Below are 24,746 nucleotides of genomic sequence, written 5' to 3'. Positions count from 1 at the left end.
GTTTTGAATTTTGACCAGAAAATGTACCCAAATTATGGTAAAAGTGGGTGGGTCCAATGACATTGGACCCTAAAGGTTCGATCACTCTGCACTGACATTTTACCCTGTTCCAGCTGCTTGAGGAGAACATTGTCCATTTTGTGAAGAAAGAGCTGAAGAGGGTTCGGAGGGTTCTGAGTCCTGATGACCCAGAAGAGGTGTTTGGTGAGGAGGACGAGCAGAGGAGCAGCAGAGAGGCGTTTCTGAAGATCACACTGTGCTTCCTCAAGAGGATGAATCAGGAGAAGCTGGCTGACTGTCTGCAGAGCAGTAAGATGATTTTAACAGCGTTCAAGTTCTCGTGCATTGTATTGTTTTATGTGAATGAACGTTCCATAGATTCAAGCCTTTACCAAACAAGTGCCCACAATGTTCATTAGCACAGGCTATCAGGGCAATTTGTTGATAACAGCTGAGCATTCAATAAAATCACCCCAACGTATGGATCAGCAAACTGTCTGACCTCGGTCTGCCACACCTGCAACTAGACGAAAGACTTCTGAACAAACCACACGCAGACTGTAAAGCTACCCCGTCTCTCCTCCACCATTAGAATCAACACCCCAAGGCTGGATGATGTGGAGGTCCAACCTACATTCATTAGACATCTATGACTGCATAGCAGCTCCTTCCAAAAAAGTCCATCATAAAATCTGCAGATGACACAAAAGTAGTGGGGTTCATATTTGGAGAGGATGAGGTGGCATACAAGGATGAACACAAAATAGAAAAAAAGCATGAAAGAATATCACATCACCTCAGAAAAGGAGGCACTGATCCTCCACCACTTTTCATCGAGGGTGAGTGTGTGGGAAGAGTCCAAAACTTTAGATTTATAGGGACTCGTATCCCTGACAACCTCACCTGGTCTGCCAACACAAAGGATGCTGCGAAAAAGGTTCAGAGATGCTTTCTTTGGCTGCTGAAGAGGAATAACAACCGTCTGCAGACGGTAAAAACAACAGCCCACAAAATCATGGGCTCTTCTCTTCCTTCCTGGAATAGATGGCCAACACTCGCTACTTCAGCAGAGCCTCAGCCATCATCAAGGACGAAGCTCATCCTGGTCACCATCTGTTCCACCTCCTGCCTCTGGGAGGCGATACCCATCTATTAAACCCCCGATTTCCAGAATCAGTCTCAGCTTTTCCTGACAACCATACACACACTGAATGGGCTCAAATTACACACACACACACACACATTCATTGATTGAGTCCGTTTTCTTTTTTGTTTTTTTTCCTCGAACTACATTTATTGATTTTTTGCTATTTCCTATTGAGTTTAGCTATTTATTATTGAATGGGTATGGGGACTGTAGTGCTGTGTGGCTGGGTTTTCTGTGGCACCTGGACAAAGAGCAGCACTTTTAATTTAGTTGTACTGCTTTTGGCAGTGTAATGTCAATAAAAGTACTCGGACTTTTATAATGTATCTACCGTCTTGTTGTCTGACTTAGTTTTGAGTAAACCCCTTCAGGAATGTAACATTGGTTTGTATCTTTATTTGACAAGGTCAGTGCATATTTATGAACAATTGACATCATGATGTCATCAAAATATGTCAGATTTAGTTTGGAGCTAATTTTACCTGAGAAAACCTTCGTAACCAGCGCCACTGTCCTCACTGTCCCACCCGCAGGCTGTGCAGGATGAAGCTGCTCCAGGAAGGCCCGCAGCCAGGGCAAGCATCGTCAACTAGAATTGGGTTAACTCAGACCAACTCAGATCTTTCACTCAGATCCTTTAAGTAACCCAGGATTGGTGAGTCTGTTGTCTCTGTTCACCCTTTGGTCCTGCACTTCCTGCTGCCACGAGGCTACGTGAACAAACTGTGTCAGTAACTTTCCTCTTAACCTGTATATTCTCGTGTAGTAGATCTACCATCTATCTAGCTTTTAGCAAGTAGCCTAGCTGCCAGTATTGGCAAGGTCAGAAACACAGCTGTGTGACAGCCCGGCCAATGTGAGGCATATTGTCTGGTGTGGTAAGCCTCTCTGTCTTCCTCTCCTCCCACGTTATTATTGGCATGACCGCTGACTGGGAGCACCTGGGCCCGGTGCTCCTCTCCAGGGGAAATAATAATCATGATAATAATAATGATAATTATGATTTATATAGCGCCTTTCACGACACCCAAGGACGCTTAACAATAACACCGAAAACAACAAGACGACAAATTTAACAGGTGAAGGCCTGGGAGAACAAGTGCCTCTTCAACAAAGATTTAAAGGATTCCAGGGTTTGGGCCTCGCCCAGATGTATTGGGAGCAAATTCCACAGAGTGGGAGCATCCACACTGAAGGCCCTGCTCCCAAAGGTGCGTCTGCTTGTGCAGGGGACGGTCAGGAGACCCAGGTTGGCAGACTGCAGGTTCCATGAGGGATGGTGAACGTGAAGGAGGTGGGATAGATACTGAGGGGCCAGTGCATGCAGAGATTTGTAGGTGAGGATGAGGAGTTTGAGGGTCATCTGGTATTTGGTGGGGAGCCAGTGGGGGTGGGGGATGTGCTGCCAGGGTTTGTTGTGGGTGAGAACCCTGGCAGCCAAGTTTTGCACATGTTGAAGCCTGTCCATAGTTTTATTGGTGATCCCATGGAGGATGGCATTCCAATCGTCCAGACGTGAGGTGATGAAGGCGTGTATGAGGGTTTCAGCAACAGAGTCAGAGTGATGGCCGGAGTCTGGAGACGTTTCTGAGGTGGAAGAAGGCAGATTTGGTGACAGATTTAATGTGTGAGTCAAATGAAAGGGTTGAATCCTGGATGACACCAAGGTTGCAGACCTACGTGGACAGAGAGGTGGAGACACCATCCACTGAGAGGACAAGATCCAAAACGTTGTTAAGCAGAGCGTTAGGAGCGATGGCAATGACTTCCGTTTTCTGGCTGTTGAGTTGGAGCAGGTTGGTGGTCATCCAGGAGTGGATGGTTGAGGATGGATGGTGGAGCTTGGTGGCAACTGCTCTCTCGAGTGTCTTCCTGATGGAAGGGAGGTTGGAGATTGGTCGATAGTTGCCAAGGTCAGTGGGGTCCACTCACAGATCCAGACTCATCCTGCCTGTTGCAGTTCCATAATAGCAGACTTGGACCAACAACCCCAAGTGGGTCAGTGCTTCTTCCTCTATAGACCCAGACCCACTGATCCGAGTGGATCCGTTGCACTTCTGCGGTGGCAGACTCTGACTCACTAACCCAAATGTGTTAAAGGAACTTCCTAAATAGCAGACTCAGATACCCAAACCTGAACGGATCAGTGGAATTTCCTCAATTGTAGGAAACAGCAGATTCAACTGAGCTCCAGAACTTTCAGTAGCACAAAACATCGCTCAGTTTCGTTGGTAATGGGAGAGTGGGTAAGACCTGGTGTGACATTCTAGAATTCCGACTATCGCTACAAATTAAGCAGCTTTTTCACCTCCAAATTAACACAAGAAAACTGTGTGTTCATGTTAGTTTGCAATGTCATGAAATGAAACGATCACGCCTGTAAAACGGATGTGTGTGAGCGTGTTTCTCAACATGACAGACTTCTTCTTTGGTTCAGTGCAAAAAGAAAACATCAAAGTAAATCCTTTTGGTTCTGCCTAAATTTTTGTCTCTGTCCTGCAGCGCTCTCGTCAACCAGTCCCCTTGCTCCTCGGGGCAGATGACGTCAGCGGGCATTTGGGCTGTGTGTCATCTAGGATTGTGGTCTTGGTGATACTGACTCAAGTGACTCAAAAGACCCGTTAACCCGGATCTGTGAAGCGAGTGACCCAGAAGGACTCGAATCCATTAAAAGAACCGAATGTCCTACCTCTTTCATCAACACCATCAGAGTGTTCTCAGTAGCCAAGAACAGTCTAGGATTCGTCCAGAAAAAGCAGATATGGTAAGTAAAGTTGCAAAAGAACTGTTAAGTTTATTCATGCTCCCAACAACCTAAATGTCTGATCCATTTCTTTACACAAATCTTCTAATTGTACTGTGCAAGTTAGAATCAAGTTTTTGTATTGGTATGATTGCATTTGTGTTAATTTAGTACTTTTTTAAGTATCGGAAGTCAAGTCAAGTCAATTGTATTTATTTAGCACCAAATCACAACAAAAGTTCTCTCATGACTCTTTCCAAGTAGAGCAGGTCCAGTACCTCACTCCTTCAATGAACCTCCACCCAACAGTTCTCCATCAGCAAGCACATCCTGGAACAGCGGCGACGAAAACCTTCCTTTTAACAGGCAGGAACGTGGAGCAGACCCAGGATCAGTGGGGACAGCCTTCTGCTTTGACCGGTTGGGGGGAAAGAGAGCAGGAGAGCGGGGCAGAGACAAAGACAGACAATGGAGGAAGACAGATATGCAGAAGGAAAGAGTGGGACAGAGATAAAGAGAGTGATAAAGGGAAGAGACTGATGGACAGATGGGGACGTGAGCAGGTGGAGCTACGGGTGGCAGCTTGAGCCTCTTCAGGTCTGCAGCCTCCTCCAGCAGCACCTGGGATCTGGGATGAGGGGAGCCCGAAGGCTTCGGAGAAGAAGACGAGTTAGTGATATGTATGAGTATGATTTATGCATGACACATATAGGAGGACAGAGATGAGTAGAGAGAAGCCCAGTGCTCCATGGGAGATCCCCGGCAGTCTGAGCCTATAGCAGCAGATCTAAGGGCCAGCCTAAGTAGTCCAACTATAAGCCTGATCAAAAAGGAAGGTCTTAAGTCTGCTCTTAAAGGTCAAGAGGGTGTCTGCATCCCGGACCGAAACTGGGAGACGGTTCCACAGGAGGGGAGCCTGAGAGCTGAAGGCTCTGGCTCCCGTTCTACTTTTAGAAACTCTCGGAACCACCAGTAACCCTGCATCCTGGGAGTGGAGGGTTCTGGCTGGATAATAGGAGACTAGGAGCTCTGTCAGGGATGAAGCAGACTGACTGTTGAGGACTTTGTATGTTAGAAGGAGAATTTTGAATTCTATTCTAAATTTGACAGGGAGCCATGCAGAGAAGCCAGTCCAGGAGAGACATGGTCTCTTATACTAGTTCTTGTCAGCACGCGGCAGCAGCATTCTGGACCAGCTGGAGAGTCTTTAGGGACTTATTGGTGCAGCCTGATAGGAGGGAGGTGCAGTAATCCAGCCTGGAAGTGACAAAGGCATGGACTAGTGTTTCTGCATCCTTTTGAGACAGGATGTGTCTGATCTTAGCGATGTTTTGTCAATGAAAGAAAGCAGTCCTAGAAATTTGCTTAATGTGGGCATTAAAGGACAGATCCTGATCAAAGAGAACTCCTAGGTTCCTTACGGTCGTGCTGGGGGCCAAGGTAATGCCTTCCAGGGTACCTGTCTCATGAGATAGGGTGTCTCTAAGGTGTTTTGGGCCCAGGACAATGACTTCAGTTTTATCTGAGTTTAATAGAGGGAAATTATGGGTCATCCAAGTTTTTATCTCCTTTAGACGGCCTCCAGTTTAGTCAGCTGATTTATTTCATGAGGATGCATTGATACGTACAGCTGTGTGTCGTCTGCTTAGCAGTGAAAACTAATGGAGTGTTTCCTAATAATGTGACCGAGAGGAAGCGGATAAAGGGTGACGAGGATTGGTCCACTAAGATCTAATAAGACCAGCACAGAGACCAGTCCCTCATCTGATGCTAGTAGGAGGACATTGGTAACTTTGACTAGTGCTGTTTCTGTGCTAGGATGAATCCTGAACCCTGACTGGAAATCCTCTCATGAGCTGTTGCTGTGGAGAAGTCACAGAGCTGTTGAGCAACTGCTTTCTCCAGAAGTTTGGAGAGAAATGGAAGATTTGATATTGGTCTGTAGTTGGCCAAAACTCCTGGATCCAGGGTTGCTTTTTTGAGAAGGGGTGTAATTACTGCTACTTTAAAGGACTGTGGGATGTAACCAGATACCAGCAACACATTGATCGTGTCCAAGAGAGAGGGGCTAACGAGGGGTAGAGAGTCCTTAAGTAGCTTGGTTGGGAAGGGGTCGAGAAGACAGGTAGATGGTTTAGAGGAGGAAATGATTGAACTGAGCTCATCAAGGCTAACGGTAGAAAAACTGTCAAGTGCATGTCTGGTCCTCCAGCAGCCTCGAAGGCTTCTGAGGCTATAGGTGCCATGTTGTCAGCTGATGGCAGGAGGAGGTGAATTTTCTCTCTAATAAGGACAATTTTGTCTTTAAAGAAGTCCGTAGAATCTTTGCTGCCCAGGGAAAAAGGAATGCTTGGTTCAGTGGAGCTGTGGCTCTCTGTCAGTCTGGCTACAGGACTGAAGAGGAACCTGGGGTTGTTCTTCTGCTCCTCGATGAGTGCCGAGTGGTAGGCTGCTCTCGCTATACGAAGGGCTTTCTTGTAACTTTTAAGGCTGTCTTGCCGGATTGTATGAGACTCCTCCAGTTTGGAGGAGCGCCATATTCTCTCTAACTTCTGGGTTTTTTGTTTAAGCTGTCTGGTTTCTGAATTGTACCAAGGTGCTTGTTTCCTTGGATTTATAGATTTCTTTTTAATGGGGCAATTGAGTCCAAAGTTTATCTTAAGGTGCCTGTTGCACTCTTGATAAAATGATCAGTTTGGGAGGGACTAAGGTTGACAACAGTGTCCTCTGTTACAGTGGGACAAGACACTGAATTTAGCGCCAATGGAATCCCTTCCTTAAATCCAGCTGTGGCCTGATCAGGCAAACATCTGGAAACACCGTTTTCCTGAGTGGAGTGTCGTTGATTAGTGCAAATTCAAAAGCGATTAATTGATGGTCTGATAAAAGCGTTCTGTGGAAATACAACTGGATGTTCACCTTCAATTCCACGTTAGGACGAGGTCAAGGGTGTTGTTGTGATGGTGAGTCGGTTCATGAACAGACTGATGGAAACCAAGTGAGTCTAGAAGAGAGAGAAATGCAGTACCAGACTGTGGTTATCAACATCCACATGAACATTGAAGTCACCTACAATCATGACTTGATCTGATTTGAGAACTAAACTGATAGAAACTCTGAGAATTCAGATCAGAATTCAGAGTCAGGACCAGGAGGGCGGTACACAATAGTAGATAAGAGAGGCTGTAGAGTTTTCCAGGCTGGATGAGACAAACTGAGAATCAGGCTTTCAAATGAATTGAAACTTATTTTGGGTTTGGGATTTATAACTAAACTTTTGTCAAAAATGGCTGCCACTCCACCTCCTGGGCCAGAGCCTGGAGGAATATGAGTATTAATGTGACTGGGAGGAGTGGATTCTTTTAGACTAACATACTCATCAACAAGCAGCCAGGTTTCAGTGAGACAGAGCAGGTCAGTACAATTGTCAGATATCAGTTCATTAACCAATTCAGTTTTCAGCATCAGAGATCTGATATTTAATAGTCTGGTAGCAGGTATCATGGATACAATGTAGGATTCAGTCAGAGGATTGGGTAAGGACTCGGACCATTTTGAAGGATTGGGTAAGGACTCGGACCATTTTGAAGGATTGGGTAAGGACTCGGACCATTTTGAAGGATTGGGTAAGGACTCGGACCATTTTGAAGGATTGGGTAAGGACTCGGACCATTTTGAAGGATTCGGACCATTTTGAAGGATTCGGTAAGGATTCGGAATCATTCAAATCCTAATGAATCCCAACCCTAATCCCTACAAAGACTGGGTTGCTCCTTGTACTGATCAGTATAATTACAGAGTTTTACTCAAATGGTAAACATTTGAGTTTCACCAACTACAGTGAATGTTTTTCTGGGACAACAAACCCTTCACTTGACTAAAACAAGAAAAGCTTCTGTTTGAAGCTGCTGTGTTATGTGAGCACCAAACTCAAAGCTACGAGCTCCTACGCTGTCAACTGCTATCATACCATTGAAAGACAGAACCAGATTCCATGACAACTCCTGTTGATTTTAAAAGAAATGTGTTGACACAAGAAAAATCAGGTTTTAATGAACAGATGATTGATTGTGGATATTAATCTCATTGTTGCATCATTGAGGCACGAGTGAATCTGACACTAATCCCTTTTGATTGACAATTCATGTGAAACGAGGAGTAAAATGGACCCAAATGCAACACACGAGACATTGGTGAAGGAAAATGCAAAAGAACTTTCTGAGCAACTTGGGAAAGCTTGGCTGATGCAGAAGCACGTCCACCAGGGAACGGGAGCAGGTGAGAGGGGAAGGGGCAGCAAACAAAAATCAGAGCAAAAAAGGAAAAAGGTAAAAAAAAAAAAAGGTCTTCTACAAAACACAACAAAGGAAAAGTCAGCATGGATGTTACCAAAGGGGCAGACAGGAGGCAGAAACAGGAGCAGGCAGGGTCGGCAACAGGCAAAGCAAGCAGGAGAAAAGTGCTGGAGACTCTCACAAAGCAGAGAAACAATCTGACAATGAGGAGGGCAGGGGAAGCTTCATAACCTGTGGGGTGAACAGGTGTGAGTGGTAGAGGCTGATTGGGGTGAAGATTGGCTGAGAGTGGGAGAGGGATGGGCAGCACAGTGGGCCTCACAGCAAGAAGGTTCCAGGTTCGAGCTGAGCGTGGGATCTCTCTGTGTGGAGTTGGCATGTTCCTCCTGAACCTGGGTGGGTTTATCCAGGCACTCTGGCCTCCTCCCACATCCCAAAACGTTGAAATTGACCGTAGGTGTGGCTGTGGAAGGGAATGGTTGTCCATCTGTATGTGTCGGCCCTGCGATGGACTGGCGACTCGCCCAAAGGCAGCTGGGATAGGCTCCAGCCCCCCTGCCAAGGGCCTCCGTTCCTCCTCCAGCCTCCAAGAGTGGCCTGTCAAACCTGGTGTTGAAGATGTGGGCGACGCCTCTGAGCTACGGAAGTCTATCTCCTGTGGTGTCACTGCAACCACAGTCAGTGCGTCAGATGTGAACACGAAGCAGTGTGACACCTGGAGGGAGCTGCTAGAAGCTACAGCGCAGGAGCTGCATGGGGGGGCAGATCAGAACAGGGACTGCACTGCTGAAGGTCACCGCAATGCAGAGACCCTCATCCTCAAGTGATCCCAGCGAGAGCTTCCCAGAAGAACTGTGGCTCCTGAAAGCAGGCAAACCTGTCTCATCCAGCAGCAGATTGCTCACCTTGTCACCTGAGGTGGATAAGGAGGAGGAGCTCATTCGTGTTGGCGGCAGACTCCGTCATGCTGAAGACCTGGAACAGACAGTGCATCCTATGGTGTTGGATCCTGGCCACACCTCTTCATCGCCCGCCGAGGAACACCAGCTGAGTTGTAGTCTGTCCTCTAGTCTGGGAGAACTGAACCTGAGGAGCAACCAGCTGAGTTGTAGTCTGCCCTGTAGTCTGGGAGAACTGAACCTGAGGAACACCAGCTGAGTTGTTGTCTGTCCTCTAGTCTGGGAGAACTGAACCTGAGGAGCAACCAGCTGAGTTGTAGTCTGCCCTGTAGTCTGGGAGAACTGAACCTGAGGAACAACCAGCTGAGTTGGAGTCTGTCCTCTAGTCTGGGAGAACTGAACCTGAGGAACAACCAGCTGAGTTGTAGTCTGTCCTCTAGTCTGGGAGAACTGAACCTGAGGAACAACCAGCTGCAGGATTCATGAGTGAAGCTGCTGTCCTCTAGACTGGAGGATCCACACTGTCACCTGGAAACTCTCAGGTCAGACAACACCTCTCACTTTGTCACACCTTCACGCCGGTGACAATCGTCGTTGGAGGTGTAATGTTTTCAAAGCAGCCTTCCTCTCGTCCATCTGTCCCGTTCTCCTCAACATCATATCTCAGGCCCTGTGTGCACCTGGTTTGATCATCCACCCTGATGTGTTCCATCACAAGTGGCTGGCTGTGCTGAGGCAGCGGTGCCGTTGGTGGACTTTTATCATGTTTGTCATTCAGAAATTAAAAAGCAGAAGAGGGAGAAATGATCATGATCCAGACCAGTTGTGTTTCTCAGCATGTTCCTAACTCATCAAATTCCCCAAGATGTTGATTGCAGCTGCAGTAACAATAATCTCTCTCAATGAGCTTCCACATGAGAATGTTTTGATCAGACGCTGCCCCTCTCTCTCTCTCAGCAGGGGGTATTTCCACTTAAACAAAGAGTATCAGCTGATGAGGCTTCAGTGTGACCCAGGACACCTTTTTCTCCCCACATTTGTGGACAGACCAGCTCTGAGTACGGTTTCAGTGCTCAGATCTCAGGATACAGTGTGTGTGTGTGTGTGGAGGTCAAAGGTCACTGTGAGAGCACAGTTTTTGGTGTGACTCAATGATTCACACAGTTCGCAAATATTCACTCAATTGTCTCATAGCATGAAATGATCACATTTTATATCCCAGGGTCAAAGGTCAACTTCCATGTGACATCATTATCCATTCATCAAGTCCATCTCAGTACCACCTTGAGGGATCAACGGTGATTTCCATTTCATCAAAATGACAATTGAAGTGTTCTGTCAAAGTCTTAAATGATCTGCACTAAGAAAATGAGGCATATAGAAGGGACCCAGCCTGCTGACCCGATACCGGTGAGCGTGTTACGTCATTTCCTGCCTGTAATACTATCGCTGTGTTGTTCGACTCTCTCAATCCTCCCTCAGGTGTACTGCTAACTTAATCGCTTTAAGCACCACTGTATACGACGTTTTGGTGTAATACATAGGTTTCTGTCACTTAACTCCTTAGCAGGACCTTGCTCTGAAATTCCTCGTTCTATTTGTTATATTTGCCACAGGTCCGCTAGCTCACCTTAGCACACTAGCTATGGCCGCTCTCTCTCTTTCCGCCTCTCCCCCCACCTCTCCCTCCCTCTCCTGCTCCATGTGCCAGATGTTTAGCTACTCCTCTGCCGCCTTTAGTGTTAATGGTACGTGTAAAAAGTGTAGTTTGTTTGTAGTCCTGGAGGCGAGGCTTAGTAAGTTAGAGACTCGGCTCCGCACCATGGAAGCTAGCGTCCTAGTCCTTTTCCTTCAGGAGCTGCTCAGTCCACCTTAGTGGGTGCGGAGCCACCTAGCCTAGCCACCGCTAGCAGCCGGGAACTCGCCAGTCCCGCTGGGTGACATCACGAGGGAAACCGAGACGCAGTAAGCCCGTGTTTGCCCACCAACCCCTTCATGTTTCCAACCGCTTTTCCCCGCTCAGCGACACACCCGCTGAGAGTGAAACTCTACATGTCGGCTCGGTAGCTCGCAGCCCCGCTGTGAAGCCGCCATCAGTCATTGGCAGTTCTGTTCTCCGCAACGTGAAGGTGGAGACTCCAGCGAGCATAAAGTGCATCCCAGGGGCCAGAGCGGGCGACGTTGAGGCAAATCTAAAGCTGCTGGCAAAACGTAAGGTTAAATACAGTAAGATTGTAATACATGTCGGCGCTAATGACACCCGGCTTCGCCAGTCGGAATTAACTAAAGTTAACATGGCTTCGGTGTGCAGCTACGCAAAAACAATGTCCAACTCCGTCGTTTTCTCTGGCCCGCTGCCCAATTTAGCGAGTGACGACATGTTTAGCCGCATGCGTTCATTCCATCGCTGGATGTCCAGGTGGTGCTTAGATAACAACGTGGCTTACATAGACAGTTGGAGCTCCTTCTGGGGAAAGCCTGGTCTGATTCGGAGAGATGGCGTCCATCCTACTTTGGATGGTGCATCTCTCTTATCTAGGAACAGAGGCCAATTTATTAGCCATACTAATCCCTGACAAGCACCCAGAGTTCAGACCAGCAGGCAGAGCTGCAGTTTAACACGCCCCTCTGCTGGTTCCTTGGTGTTGTCACCCACCCAGCCTATAGAAACTGTGTCTGCCCCGAGGCTGTATAAGCCTGCACCCAAATCTGGAGGAGTAACTTATAGCAACTTAGTTAAAATTAAAACCACTGCTCCAGCAAACCATCCCAGTAAAACTATTAAATGTGGTTTGCTTAATATTCGATCTCTCCCATCCAAGTCTCTCCTAGTGAACGATTTAATTACTAATTATCAGATTGGTGTATTAGCACTCACTGAAACCTGGGTGCAGCAAGATGAGTATGTTAGTTTAAATGAATCTTCCCCTCCTGGCTACATTAACTACCATGTACCTCGCACCACTGGCAGAGGAGGAGGAGCTGCAATCTATCAGTCAAATTTGCTGCTTAACCCTCGACCTAACAGTTCATTAACTCATTTGAGAGCCTGACTGTCAGCTTTTCCCACCCAGACTGGAAAGCAGAGAAACCACTCTTACTTGCTGGGGTGTACCGTCCTCCTGCACCTTATTCTGAGTTCTTAGAAGAACTCCCTGACTTTCTGTCTGACTTGGCATTGAACTCAGACAAAGTCATTCTAGTGGGTGACTTTAACATCCATGTGGACATCAATGATGATCGTCTGACCACTGCGTTTAAGTCGCTTCTTGATTCTGTTGGCTTCTGTCAGAGGGTAAACAAACCCACTCACACTTTTAATCACATCCTTGATTTAGTACTCACTGATGGAATAGAAGCTGACCTCATTACAGTTCTTCCTCAGAACCCCGTCTTGTCTGATCACTCCTTAATTACATTTGAATTTACTTTAACAAATTATATCCTACCTGGGGAAAAAGTCCCGCTTCAGTAGAAGTCTATCTGACACTGCTGTTTCTAGATTTAAGGAGCTTATTCCAGCAGAGCTTGCTGCCACATCTTGTAGTGATATAATGGGCAGTTATGCTGATTCCACCCCCTCGCAGGGAGACTATCTTGTGGACAGCACTGCAGCAGCACTCCTTGGGACACTTGATGCCGTAGCTCCCCTGAAGAAGAAGGTTATCAACCAGAAAGAATAGTTCCCTGGTACAGCCCAGAGCTGCGTGCCTTAAAACAGAAGACCAGACAACTGGAAAGGAAGACACATTCCAGCCAGCACGAGGAAGTCCGCCAAGCCTGGAAGGAGAGTTTATTAATATATAAAAAAGAACTCCGTAATGCTAGAAGCGCTTACTACTCGTCCCTGATAGAAAAGAATAAGAACAACCCCAGGTTCCTCTTCAGCACCGTGGGCAGGCTCACCAAGAACCATAGTGCTGTTGAGCCATGCATCTCCCCAACTCTCAGCAGTAACAACTTCCTTTCTTTCTTTACTGAAAAGATTGTGAATATTAGAACGAAGATTGCCAGTAATGGAGGACAGACTACAGTCCCCATAGAAGCACCTCCCAGACTTGGTGCTCACTTGGACAGCTTCGCCCCCATTGACCTGTCAGAATTAACTTCTGCAGTCGGTTCCTCCAAGTCAGCCACTTGTCTGCTGGATCCCATCCCAACAAGCCTCCTTAAGGATGCCTTCCCTCTAGTCAACACTTCTATATTAAATCAAATTAATCATTCCTTAGTCACAGGTTATGAGCCACAGGCCTTTAAGGTGGCTGTCATCAACCCTTTACTTAAAAAACCTTCTCTTGACCCAGATGTGTTAGCCAACTATCCAACCTCCCTGCATCTCCAAGATCCTTGAGAAGGTTGTCCTGGAGCAGCTACATGAACATCTGCACAGCAACAAGCTCTTTGAAGCCTTCCAGTCTGGATTCAGGGAACACCATAGCACTGAAACAGCACTGGTCAGAGTCTCTAATGATCTTCTTATAGCTTCAGACAGAGGTCTTGTCTCTGTGCTTGTCCTTTTGGACCTCGGTGCTGCATTTGACACCATCGACCACAGCATCCTGCTACAGAGACTAGACCATGAAACTGGGATTAAAGGAACTGCCCTAAAATGGTTCAAGTCCTACTTATCAGAAAGGTTTCAGTTTGTTAATGTTAATAATGACTATTCAGAGTACAGCAGAGTCACATATGGTGGACCACAGGGTTCAGTTTTAGGACCGATGCTCTTCACTCTTTACATGCTCCCATTAGGTGACATAATCCGGAAGCACTCGATCAACTTCCACTGTTATGCAGATGACACACAACTTTACTTGTCGATGGAGCCAGACGACACAAGCCAGCTTACTCATCTGCAAGACTGCCTGAAAGACATTAAATCCTGGATGTCTTCTAACTTCTTAATGCTCAATTCAGATAAAACTGAGGTAATCATTTTTGGACCTAAACACCTCAGGGACACACTCTTGAATCGGATCTCTACTCTAGATGGCATCACCCTAACTTCGAGTACAACTGCAAGGAACCTTGGGGTCATTTTTGACCAGGACCTTTCCTTCAGCTCCCACATAAAGCATGTGACCAGGACCGCCTTCTTCCATCTGCGAAGTATCGCTAAGATTAGGAATATCCTTTCCCAGAGTGATGCTGACAAACTGGTGCATGCATTTATCACTTCTAGGCTGGACTACTGCAACTCTCTCCTGTCAGGATGTCCTAAATTCTCTCTAAAGAGTCTCCAGCTGGTCCAGAACGCTGCAGCGAGGGTTTTGACGGGAGTTAAGAAGAGAGAACACATCTCTCCACTTTAGCTTCTCTCCTTCCTGTAGGATCTAGAATCCACTTCAAAATCCTTCTGCTGACTTATAAGGCTCTCAATGATAAAGCCCCATCCTATCTGAAAGAACTCATTAGTCCCTGCTGTTCCACCAGAGCACTCAGCTCCCAGAATGCAGGTCTTTTAGTGACTCCCAGTATCTCTAAAACAGACTGGGAGGTAGAGCCTTTAGTTACTGGGTTCCTCTACTGTGGAACCAGCATCTCTCCATGGGTCAGAGAGGCAGACACTTTAACTACGTTTAAGTCCAGGCTTAAGACCTTCCTCTATGACAGAGCCTTCAGTTAGGACTGGTTCAGGTAGCTCTGAACCATTGATAGCTATGCTGCTACAGGCTGAGACTGCTGGGGGACACATCAGGTTACATGGAGCCCTTCCCTCCTCTCCTCTCCTCTCCCCCTCTCTCCTCCTCTCCTCCCTGCACATTTTTGGAACTGTCACTACCACTACTTGTTGCACTTTGTAGTTTGGCCTTGGTGTCTCGCAGTCTCTCTGTGTTTCCACAGATCCACCAGAGCCCCAACCGCCGCCTGCATCGCACCCCCCCCCCCCTTATTCCCTACTGTTACACCGGCCTGCGCTCCCCTTCCATGAACAAGTCTGCCATCCAGTCCCCCATCAAGCTGGCTTGCTCTCCCTGCCTCCCCTTCCATGAACCAGTCTACCATCCAGTCCCCCATCAAGCTGGCTTGCTCTCCCTGCCTCCCCTACCAGAAGCTTCCTTCTTCAACTGTTATTAACATTTCCATGTTTCCCACATTTTGTATTGTAAACTTTTTTCTTGTCTGTAACAACATCTACTGCACGTCTGTCCCTCCTGGTGAGGGATCCTCCTCTGTTGCTCACCCTGAGGTTTCTCAGATTTTTCCCTGTTCAAAGGGTTTTCTATGGAGTTTTTCCTCAGTCGATGTGAGGGTCTGAGGGCAGAGGATGTTGTTATGATGCCATGAAGCCTGGAGACAAACTGGTGGTGAAAACGGGCTATACAAATAAAATTGCCTTGCCTTGCCTATAAATAATGTCACTGTGATTCTTGACCTTAAAATTAGAACATTTTTCATCGTTGACAGATGTGTTTTCAAATGTTTCCATTTCTTCTTCAGGCTGGTGAAGTGCAACCTCTCAGAGAGAAGCTGTTCAGTTCTGTCTTCAGTTTTCAGCTCTCAGTCCTCTCGTCTGGGAGAACTGAACCTCAGTAACAACCAGATGCAGGATTCAGGGGTGAAGCTGCTGTCTGCTGGACTGCAGGATCCACACTGTCGCCTGGAAGCTCTCAGGTCAGAATACAGCTCTTATCTGACCACGCCCCCACGCCGATGACAGTCATGGTTGTTATGTGTTTTCAGGCCTTCCTTCCACCCGTCCGTCCGTCCCATTCTCCTCAACATCGTATCTCTGGAAGGCTTTGAGGGATCAACGGTGACTTCCACTTCACCAAAATGAATGTTGAAATGTTTCACTGAAGTTCTTGAAAATGTTCTCAAATATGTTTGAATGTGCAAATGAGGTATCACCTCCAACTTTCCCAGCACGTATAAAAGAACGTGATTTTAGACAACGTGTGCTCAGCTTCATGTGGTGTGATCAATGAAGAATGATTCAGAAACCTCAAGTTAATCACGTGCACTAGCAGTTATCAGAAATGTCCACCAGGAGGCAGCACAGATCTGTTTGGGAGGTTTTTCCCACAACTCAAACATTTACACTCCTCTGGCAAAGTCTTTTTCACATAAATGTCTAATAGCATGAAGAGATGACATTTTGTTTCTGACAGGTCAAAGGTCAACTTCAATGTGACATAAAGTCATGCAAAATCACCTTTCTACTCTCATGGGGAATTGTGGGTCTCTTGAAACACAATGAATTGGAAGAGAAGTTCTGGACCTGCTAAGTTTGCAAAGGCTCATGAGAGAACTGTTGTTGTGATTGTGTGCTTCATCAGTAAAGTGGACTTGATGACCAGATCTCCCTCAGTGGTCACCACGTACCAGCATGAGTTTAACGCCAGGAGTGACAGACAACTTTTCCAGGAGTGCCTGAGTCCACTGAGTTGGTTTTTTCTGGGCGAGCTTCTTTTTCCAGTGAGGAGCAGGCGTTTGCTGCCGCCTCCATTAAAAATGCTGCAGTGTAGCCATCCTCTTCTTCAGAGTTGTCCTCCTGTTTAGTGCAGCGGCTCCAAGCACTTCTACTTGAATATCTCTGGTGCTGGTGTCATCACCGCCTCTCTCTGATGTGGGTGGGGACCTGTCACCTTGGTAACCCACGCAGTGGAGGAGAGGCTTTTTCCTGTTGTATTGGTTCATCCTCAAGTATGAATGTCTGGCAGATTCAAGAATAACAGAGAATAAGAAGTGTTTGATCCAGGCTTCAGCCCCCCCCCCCCCCCCCCCCCCCCCCACGACCCTTAAGGAACAGCCCTTATAAGCGGTGTAGAAAATGGACGGATGGATGGAAGCGTTTGATCAGAGGCACGTGAGAAGTTGCTCTCCTGTTGTGTCTGGCATGACTCAGCAAGACCAGCCTGCACACGGACGTGACAATGAAATGACAGGAATCTGACTGAGCAAATCAGTTTACAAGAGGAAAGTCTTAACAGAGGCCGGGTGGGAGGCTCCATTGTTGCTGTTCGACAGTATGAACTTGACAAATCAGCTGCTGGTGTGTCTGAGGGAGTGAGACCAGATGGACAGAATACAGTTGTTTGTCCAACAGTTCATCTTGAACATCAGAAGAAGGAGAAGAAGAAGAAGTCCTTCATTGTTCCATGGACATTGGACGGTGAAATGTTGCCTCTGAATTTAAACCGTCCTCTGTGGAGCAGTGAGGGGCAGCATGAAGTGCTCAGGGACCAACCCCAGACCTCCTGCCAGAACCTTGGTCAGCAGCACAGACAGGAGTAATCAACCTAGCATACCTGCTTGTGATCGATTACTCTGGCCTGTCAGCTTTGTGACTGAGGAAACTGCCAGTAGGACAGCCCAGCTGTACGACACCCCTTTAGCTTCAGACTCTTACATCAACAATGAACATCCCACTTCATCTTAGTGAAGACTGTCGGTGTCTGTGTGATTCTTTTGATATGATTTTGTAAAGGGAACTATGTTTTCTTAACTGCAGTCTGGAAGGATCTCAGGTCAGAGAGGAAGGCTTTACTTCTTTGGCCTCAGCTCTGAGGTTCAGCCCCTCCCCCCTGAGAGAGCTGGAGCTGAGCTTCAATCATCCAGGAGGCCCAGGAGTGAAGCTGCTGTCTGCTGGACTGAAGGATCCTGGCTGGAGACTGAAGACTCTCAGGTAGGAACATAGAACCTGAGCTTCAGCACAGCACTGCAGGTTATGAGAGAACGTGCTCAGAACTGTTTCAGTCATATTTCCTTCTCTCTCTCAAAGTTGATCACACTTCACGGGGTGATATGGCCCAAAAGCAATAACAGCCATATTGATGACATCACAAAATACTGATTATTTTCTTCTTTTTTTAAGGTTAATTTCAAGAACATATAAATTCAACAGGCCAGCATGAATGTCAGTGACATCTTTGTGAATTCTTCCCTCCAGAGTTCAGCCGTCACCAGGAGATGCTGGAACGTGGCTTAGGGGGTCGAGGTCATCAGTTGAAAGACGACGTACTGGAGTGGGTCCTTGCTGGACTCTAACCCAGAAAAGGAGTGTTGAGGTGCACCGGGAAGCTTCAGAGCCTGTTCAGGTGGAGGTTGATTCACCGAGGCTCAGTTCCCCAGGCAGCTCCAAGCTTCAGGTTTTATCAGCTGGTTCAGACGCTTGTATGTAGATTGAATATGAAATAAACTCTTCTGCATCACACACCTGCTGTCTCTTTAGCTCTCCTTTCACAAGCTCACACCCAGGAAACTTCCTCTCCAAACTGGCGTCACAAACAGGATCTCACATGCAGCTGAGAAACAGTCAGTTGATCTCAAAGTCCTTCTTGGCTTTTGCCTCACCGTATCAAAGCTTGATGAGATCTCAAGAGCTGGAATTGGTCTGCACGGTTGTGAACGACTATCAGAGATCTCTGTAGGTAGGAGGGTGAGCTGCTGCTGGTCGGGGCAGCTGCTCTCCTGCCTGACCAACAACAGAGACATCTTTTCCAAATTGAGCAAAACTATTGAAAGAAAGCAAGTCAGGATCAAGATCAAGGACAAAAACAAAAGCTTTCTAAGCAGAAGTTTGGTGCCCTTTGAATAACAATGGAACATTGGAACATAGAACTATAAACTTCTTCTCTGTGTTGAGTGTCAGTCTGAGCTGTAAATGGATGAGTGACAGTGGAAACTGCCCTCCACTGTTCTCAGCCTTGGTCTGTATCAGGTAGGACGAGTTCAAGTGGCCAGCAAAAGACTTCTTTGTTAGCTTAGTCACTCTTGTGTACGTACAAAGACCCGAGTGCTGTTTAAGTGTTCAAATCTGAAGTTCAGGGCGAGTGTTAGGCCCAGATGTGGAGGCACCAGAATTAGAGTGTGTGAAGGTGACATGTTTGAAAAAGTTGACTCGTTCCTTTGGCTACGTTTTCAAATTTAAACTTCCTCTTGCCAGGTTTTCTGAACAAAACAATGGAAACAAGCACCATGGAACAATTCTGCAATTCAACAGCTGAAACAAACAACACAAAGCTGGAGAGGATATGGCTGGCCTCAAAACTGGAAGAGTGACGTGATCTGGCAAGAGAGCTTCAAAAATGACAGGAAAGCCCCACGTAAACCTGGAGCAGCCTACGACTCAGCATGAAGAGAGGACAATCAGAACAAGCCCAGGTTCCTCTTCAGCACAGTGGCCAGACTGACAGAGAGCTGCAGCTCTGCTGAGCCCAGTGTTCCTGTTTCCCTGAGCAGCAAGGACTTCATGGAAGGATTCAATGGTAAAATTCTACTGATGGACATCAAATTGATGGCCTCCTGCAGTCCTGGAGAAGCACATGAATCAGGCAGCTGTCAGTATGGCAGCGGCTCGTCAGAGGAGGATGGAAACTGTTAATTACTGAATGTTGTTGGCACGAAGAAATGCTGCTGCCTGCACTCACCACCAAGACAGTCCATCCATCCATGCATCCATCCATCCATCCATCCACCCACCCACCCATCTATCCATCCATGCATCCATCCATCTATCCAACCATCCATCCATCCATCCATGCATCCAGCCATCCAACCATCCATCTATCCATCCATCCATCCATCCATCTGTTACAAGAATTGTGGGTTCTTCAATGCAGAAAAAAAATGGCTGGAGTCACTAAAGCAGATTGAGGTGTTTTATTTTACCAAAAAGTGTGAAAAAACTAGGATAGCCAAAAATAAAGAAGCAGGGGAAAAAAACTAGATATAAGAAATATAGCTGGGCATATGCCTTCTCAGGCCTGCAGCTACCCCAGACTGACTACCTGAGCCTTTGTGGCCAGTGGCTTTTAAGCGCCAAGTCCCTCCCTCTGGACCAAACCATAATGACCTGGCAGATAACAAAAGTACATAATAAAGGGGGAACGACACATAAAAGGCCATCTACAAAAGACCTTATGAACAAGAACAAACTCATACAAAACACTACCCGTCGCACAAAAGAAATAAACTCCAAAATCATAACAAAAAACAACTAATTGCCTAATTACTTGGCCTCTCACATGGTATGCCCCACCATTTGCACACGTGTGCAGAGGAAGTGCAGACGGCTACTTCCTGTTGCCTATATAACCCCGCCCCTTTGAGCAGCTCTGGTTCAGACCCAGTGACTGTGGAGGACAGAGACAGCAGTTAATCTCAGCAAACAATTCAGGGATTGTGAGTGAATAAATAACCTGACTTTGCCTCAACAGTAGTGGTGTGTTTTCTTGACTCTAGGACTGTAAGGGAAGGTGGAAATGGTCGATTGTGATTGTATTGTGGTGCGTGCACTCACCACAATGGCAGAGGGGAATATGGAAAGTGACCTGGTTTGTAACTGAGGGCCCGTCACTGAGGAGACAGCAGCACATGGCAGTCGTCACATTACCACCCTCCTCTCCTGCAGCGGCGACGTTTGGCAATCTTGATAGGAAGTCTGCTGTCACATTCTCCTTACCTGCTTCATGTCGCACACAGAACTTGAAGGGTTGAAGCTCCAGGTACCACCTTGTCACCCTGGCATTCCGGTCTTTCATTGACTGGATCCAAGTCAGAGCTCTGTGGTCTGTCTGGAGGTCAAACTCCCTCCCGAGAAGGTAGTATCTGAGGCTGTCCAACGCCCACTTAATCACTAGACACTCCTTCTCGATTGTGGAGTATCGGGTTTCACGGGGCAGAAGTTTCCTGCTGAGGTACAGCACTGGGTGTTCTTCACATGGCTCACCCTGTGCCAGCACCGCACCTAATCCCAAGCTGGAGGCATCCACCTGCACCAGGAAGCGGCTCGTGAAGTCAGGGCTCTGCAGCACCGGGGAAGAGCACAATCTCCCCTTCAGGCCCTGGAAAGCACTTTCACACTCCCCACTCCATTCCACAGGGTTACGGGCTGACTTGCAGGTGAGATTGGTCAATGGGGCTGCCAGGGTGGAGAAGTGAGGGATGAATCGTCGGTACCAACCAACTAGGCCAAGGAATGACCGCACCTGAGACTTGGTACGGGGCCTGGGGCTGTTCAGAATCGCCTCAACTTTGTCCACCTGCGGCCGGACTCCAGCTCTTCCCAACTGATACCCCAGGTAACGCGTTTCCTGTTTGGCCCACTCACATTTCTGCAGATTGAGTGTCAGGCCTGCCGCATTGATGGCACCCAGGACTCGGCGGAGGTGCTCCAGACGTTCCTCCCAGGTCAGGCTGAAAACCACCACATCATTCAGATAGGTGGCACTGCAGTCCTCGGTCCATAAGCCTCTGGAAGGTGGCTGGAGCCCCATGTAGGCCAAAGGGCATTACCGTGAACTGAAAGAGGCCGAGGGGGGTCCTGAATGCAGTGAGGGGCCGGGACTGGCTCTCAAGGGGGACCTGCCAATACCCCTTGCAGAGGTCCAAAGTGGTGATGTAGTTTGCTCGCCCGATCCTCTCCAGCAGGTCCTCTATCCGGGGCATCGGGTAGGCATCGAAGAATGAGATGGCATTCTATTTTCGAAAGTCAATGCAAATGCGAAGGGACCCATCCTTCTTCGGCACAATGACAATAGGGCTACTCCACTCACTTCCAGATGGCTCAATGACCCCCAGCTCCAACATTAAACGAATCTCTTCCTTCAACGCCTCCACCAACCGTTCAGGTACTCTGTAGCACGCCTGTCGTACTGGAACCTGCCCCGGTTTGAGTCGGATGCCATGCTGCAACACATCTGTACGGCCTGGTTTCTGGGTAAACAACTGGGGATAAGTGTCAAATATGGCTTGCAGTTCAACTGGCTTCTTACCATCCAGGTGAGAGAGATCCACCTTGGCAGACTGCTTCCAGGCTTCCACTACACCTTCAGAGTCATCCTCCCCAACCACCTGACGGGCCAGCAGTGAAGTGATGGAAGGAGGGCTACCTCTCTCCTCCCAGGCTTTCAAGAGGTTCACATGGTACGTTTGCTTCTGTTTCCCCTTCTCTGGATGAAGAATCTCATATGTTGTAGGCCCCATTTTCCTCGTAACCACAAAAGGTCCCTGCCACTTCGCCAGTAGCTTACTGGTTGATGAGGGCAGAAGCAGCAAGACCTTTTGACCTGGTTTGAACTCACGTTGACGTGCTTCCTGGTCATACCACTACTTCTGGGTTTCCTCTCCACGAGGCCATCTGTCTTTGGATGGTAAGGAGAGGTTCTGATAGGAGTTATGTCCAACTCCTTATGTAGCTGTGTCATCAGGTGGGAAGTAAAGTTGGTTCCTTGATCAGTCAGGATTTCCTCCGGAATGCCAACATGGGAAAAGAGCTGGACAAGGGCACTGATGAGTTTTGGGGTGGTTATTGATCAAAGAGGGAAAGCTTCCATCCACCAGCACCATCCATTCATCCATCCATCTATCCAACCATCCATCCATCTATCTATCCATCCATCCATCTATCCATCCATCCATCCATCCATCCATTTTCTACTTCTAATCCTCTTGTCTGGATGAACCTTGTCTCCTCTTGATGAAGATCTTTGGACTGTGGCAGGAAGCTGGAGTACCGTAGAGAACCCACGCAGGTGCAGGGAGAACATGGAGACTCACTCAGACAGACCCCGAGCTGCAGCCGGGGCTGGAACCTGAAACCTTCTTTCTGTGAGGGGACAGTGCTGACCACTGCACCTCCGTGCCGCCCCCAAGACAATTTGTTTTTAAATCTTGTCAAGACAATTGTGATCAAAATGTACCTGAAATACTGAGATATAATTTAAGAGGTCATATCGCGCATGCACGCACACACACACTGACGCACACACACACACACACGCACACTGACGCACACACGCAATTTTCCATCCATAGAAACACTCATTGCAACAACGCATGCTAACTCAATATATTTCTTATATAAGAGTGATAAAATTATCCTTTTTAATCAGACACTGTTTATTAATTTATTGATACACGCTGACATTTATTTTTGAATGTCTTGTATGTGCGCGCGCGCGCAGTCAGTCCTGAGAGGATGAGAATTGAAAAACAACAGTGACACCTAGCAACCAGGCGCTTCAGCAGACGTCATCACGTAGCCCCGCCCATCACGATATAGCTGATATATGGAGACGGAAGCAGATCATCAACGGTTATTTCACCTCCAGCTGCTCGGAGAGTCTCGTACTTTCTGAGGAGCCACTAAAACTTGCAGGGACATCTTTGAACGAGCTTCTCCCAGCTTTTTTGGAGTTTTGGCGGCCTTCAGCGACCCTCGGGGAGCTTCAGCGCGGTAAGACCCGATTCACCCGCTTCTTATCCACTCATGGTCCACCGTGCGAGGCTGGGCTCAGTTCGCCTTCCTGCCCCGGACTGCAGTCCACAATGAAGTGAGATTGATAATTGACAGAAATCTACAGGAATCTGTTAGTTTTACAGTTCGTCACTGTAAACTGTGTAAATTATTAGGCTAAGCTAATTAGCTTAGCATAAGTATTGTGACTTTAGTTTGAAAAAGGCTTTTTTTGCTTGGTGATGCAGACAAAGGCATTATTTTGTCCAAAATGTCTTTTTCCAACATTAAGAGGACTGACTTGCTGGTCTCATTTCACTTGTGAATGAGGTCAAGTTCATCCATGTACTGTTTTATCAGGCTGGTGCAGCTCCAGGTTGGTATTTGTCATTCTAATGGATCTGTTCCTGGGTCTGGCACTGTATTAAAGGCTCCGTCTATTATCAGAGCTGATAAATGATGGTACAGTGTGAATTTAAGCTTCTTGTACTCACCAAAAACCAGAAAATAGCATAGTTTCTACTGAGCCTCATTTAATATTCACACCAAGTTTTACACACCACATGTTTGAGTAGAGCTTTCTCTAAATGACAGGGATCATAAAATGGAGAATTTCAATATAAATGCAATGGTAAAAACTATAAACTGCTGAGTCAATTTGATGTTGGATTCTATTATCATCTTTCCAGAGTTGACAAGTAGAGGAGGACTGAGCAGCAGAAGGAGGCAGCAAACGTAAGGTCAGAGAAGAGAGACGGACAGGAGAGAGTTCAGCTGACTTGTTAGGGATTGTGAATTCATTGTTGCTGATGTGACAGTTAATATTGACTCCTGGTTGTGGATTCATTAGCTGTTTGTCTGTTTTAATGTGTCGGTGGAGTCACATCATGTATTTTGATTCATGTGAAGTTGTTTGAATTTGACAGGATAGTAAGTAGAGACGATGGGGAAGGAGTGGTGGAGAATAGTGGAGGAGGAGGAGGAGAGGCAGAGGAAGCTGGAAAGATCCAGAAGGGACAGAGCTAAGCTGTTGGAGACTGAGAGGCTGGAGAGGGAACAAGAAGAAAAGGTAAGAAAGGCAGAGGAGGAAGACCAGAGGCTAGGAGAAAAGGAAAGGTACAGAAAAAGGAGGGATGCCTGGTTAGAGAGGGAGAGGTTAGACCAAGACGTAGACGAAGGGAGGAAGATGAGGGAGGAATCGGTTAGACAGAGGGGTGACATGGGGAAAAGTGCCTTAATAAAACAGGCAAGACTGAGACAGGTGATCCTCAACCAAGAGGAAACAAAGAGGAAGGAGAGGCTGCAGGAAGAAGAGAGAAGGAGACAGAGGGAGGAGAGGGAATGGAGGCAGAAAAATATCTGGGAGGGTCGCAGGGAGAAGAGACTGAAAGTGACAGACAGGGCTTTCACTGCAAGGGAGGAGAGGGAATGGAGGCTGACTATTTATTGGGCGTTTCGTAAAGACAAACGCCTCCAGTCC

General features: G+C 47.3%; 1 protein-coding gene across 3 annotated transcripts in view; it reads left to right on the top strand.

The window, feature by feature from the left end:
* The window catches only part of LOC147245793 (uncharacterized), a 71,807-nt gene that overhangs the window by 4,612 nt on the left and 42,449 nt on the right, over positions 1-24,746 (top strand). For all 3 annotated transcript variants that reach the window (XR_015110227.1, XR_015110226.1, XR_015110225.1), the window contains exon 2: positions 114-309. The gene's annotated coding sequence lies outside the window, so the exon portion shown is untranslated. The remainder of the gene's footprint in view (positions 1-113; positions 310-24,746) is intronic.

This window comes from Aulostomus chinensis, chromosome 18, assembly GCF_037954235.1.
Source record: "Aulostomus chinensis isolate RoL2024-O1b breed Wild chromosome 18, RoL_Achi_v1.0, whole genome shotgun sequence".
Lineage (NCBI taxonomy): Eukaryota > Metazoa > Chordata > Actinopteri > Syngnathiformes > Aulostomidae > Aulostomus > Aulostomus chinensis.
This window is presented reverse-complemented; position numbering and strand designations above follow the sequence as displayed.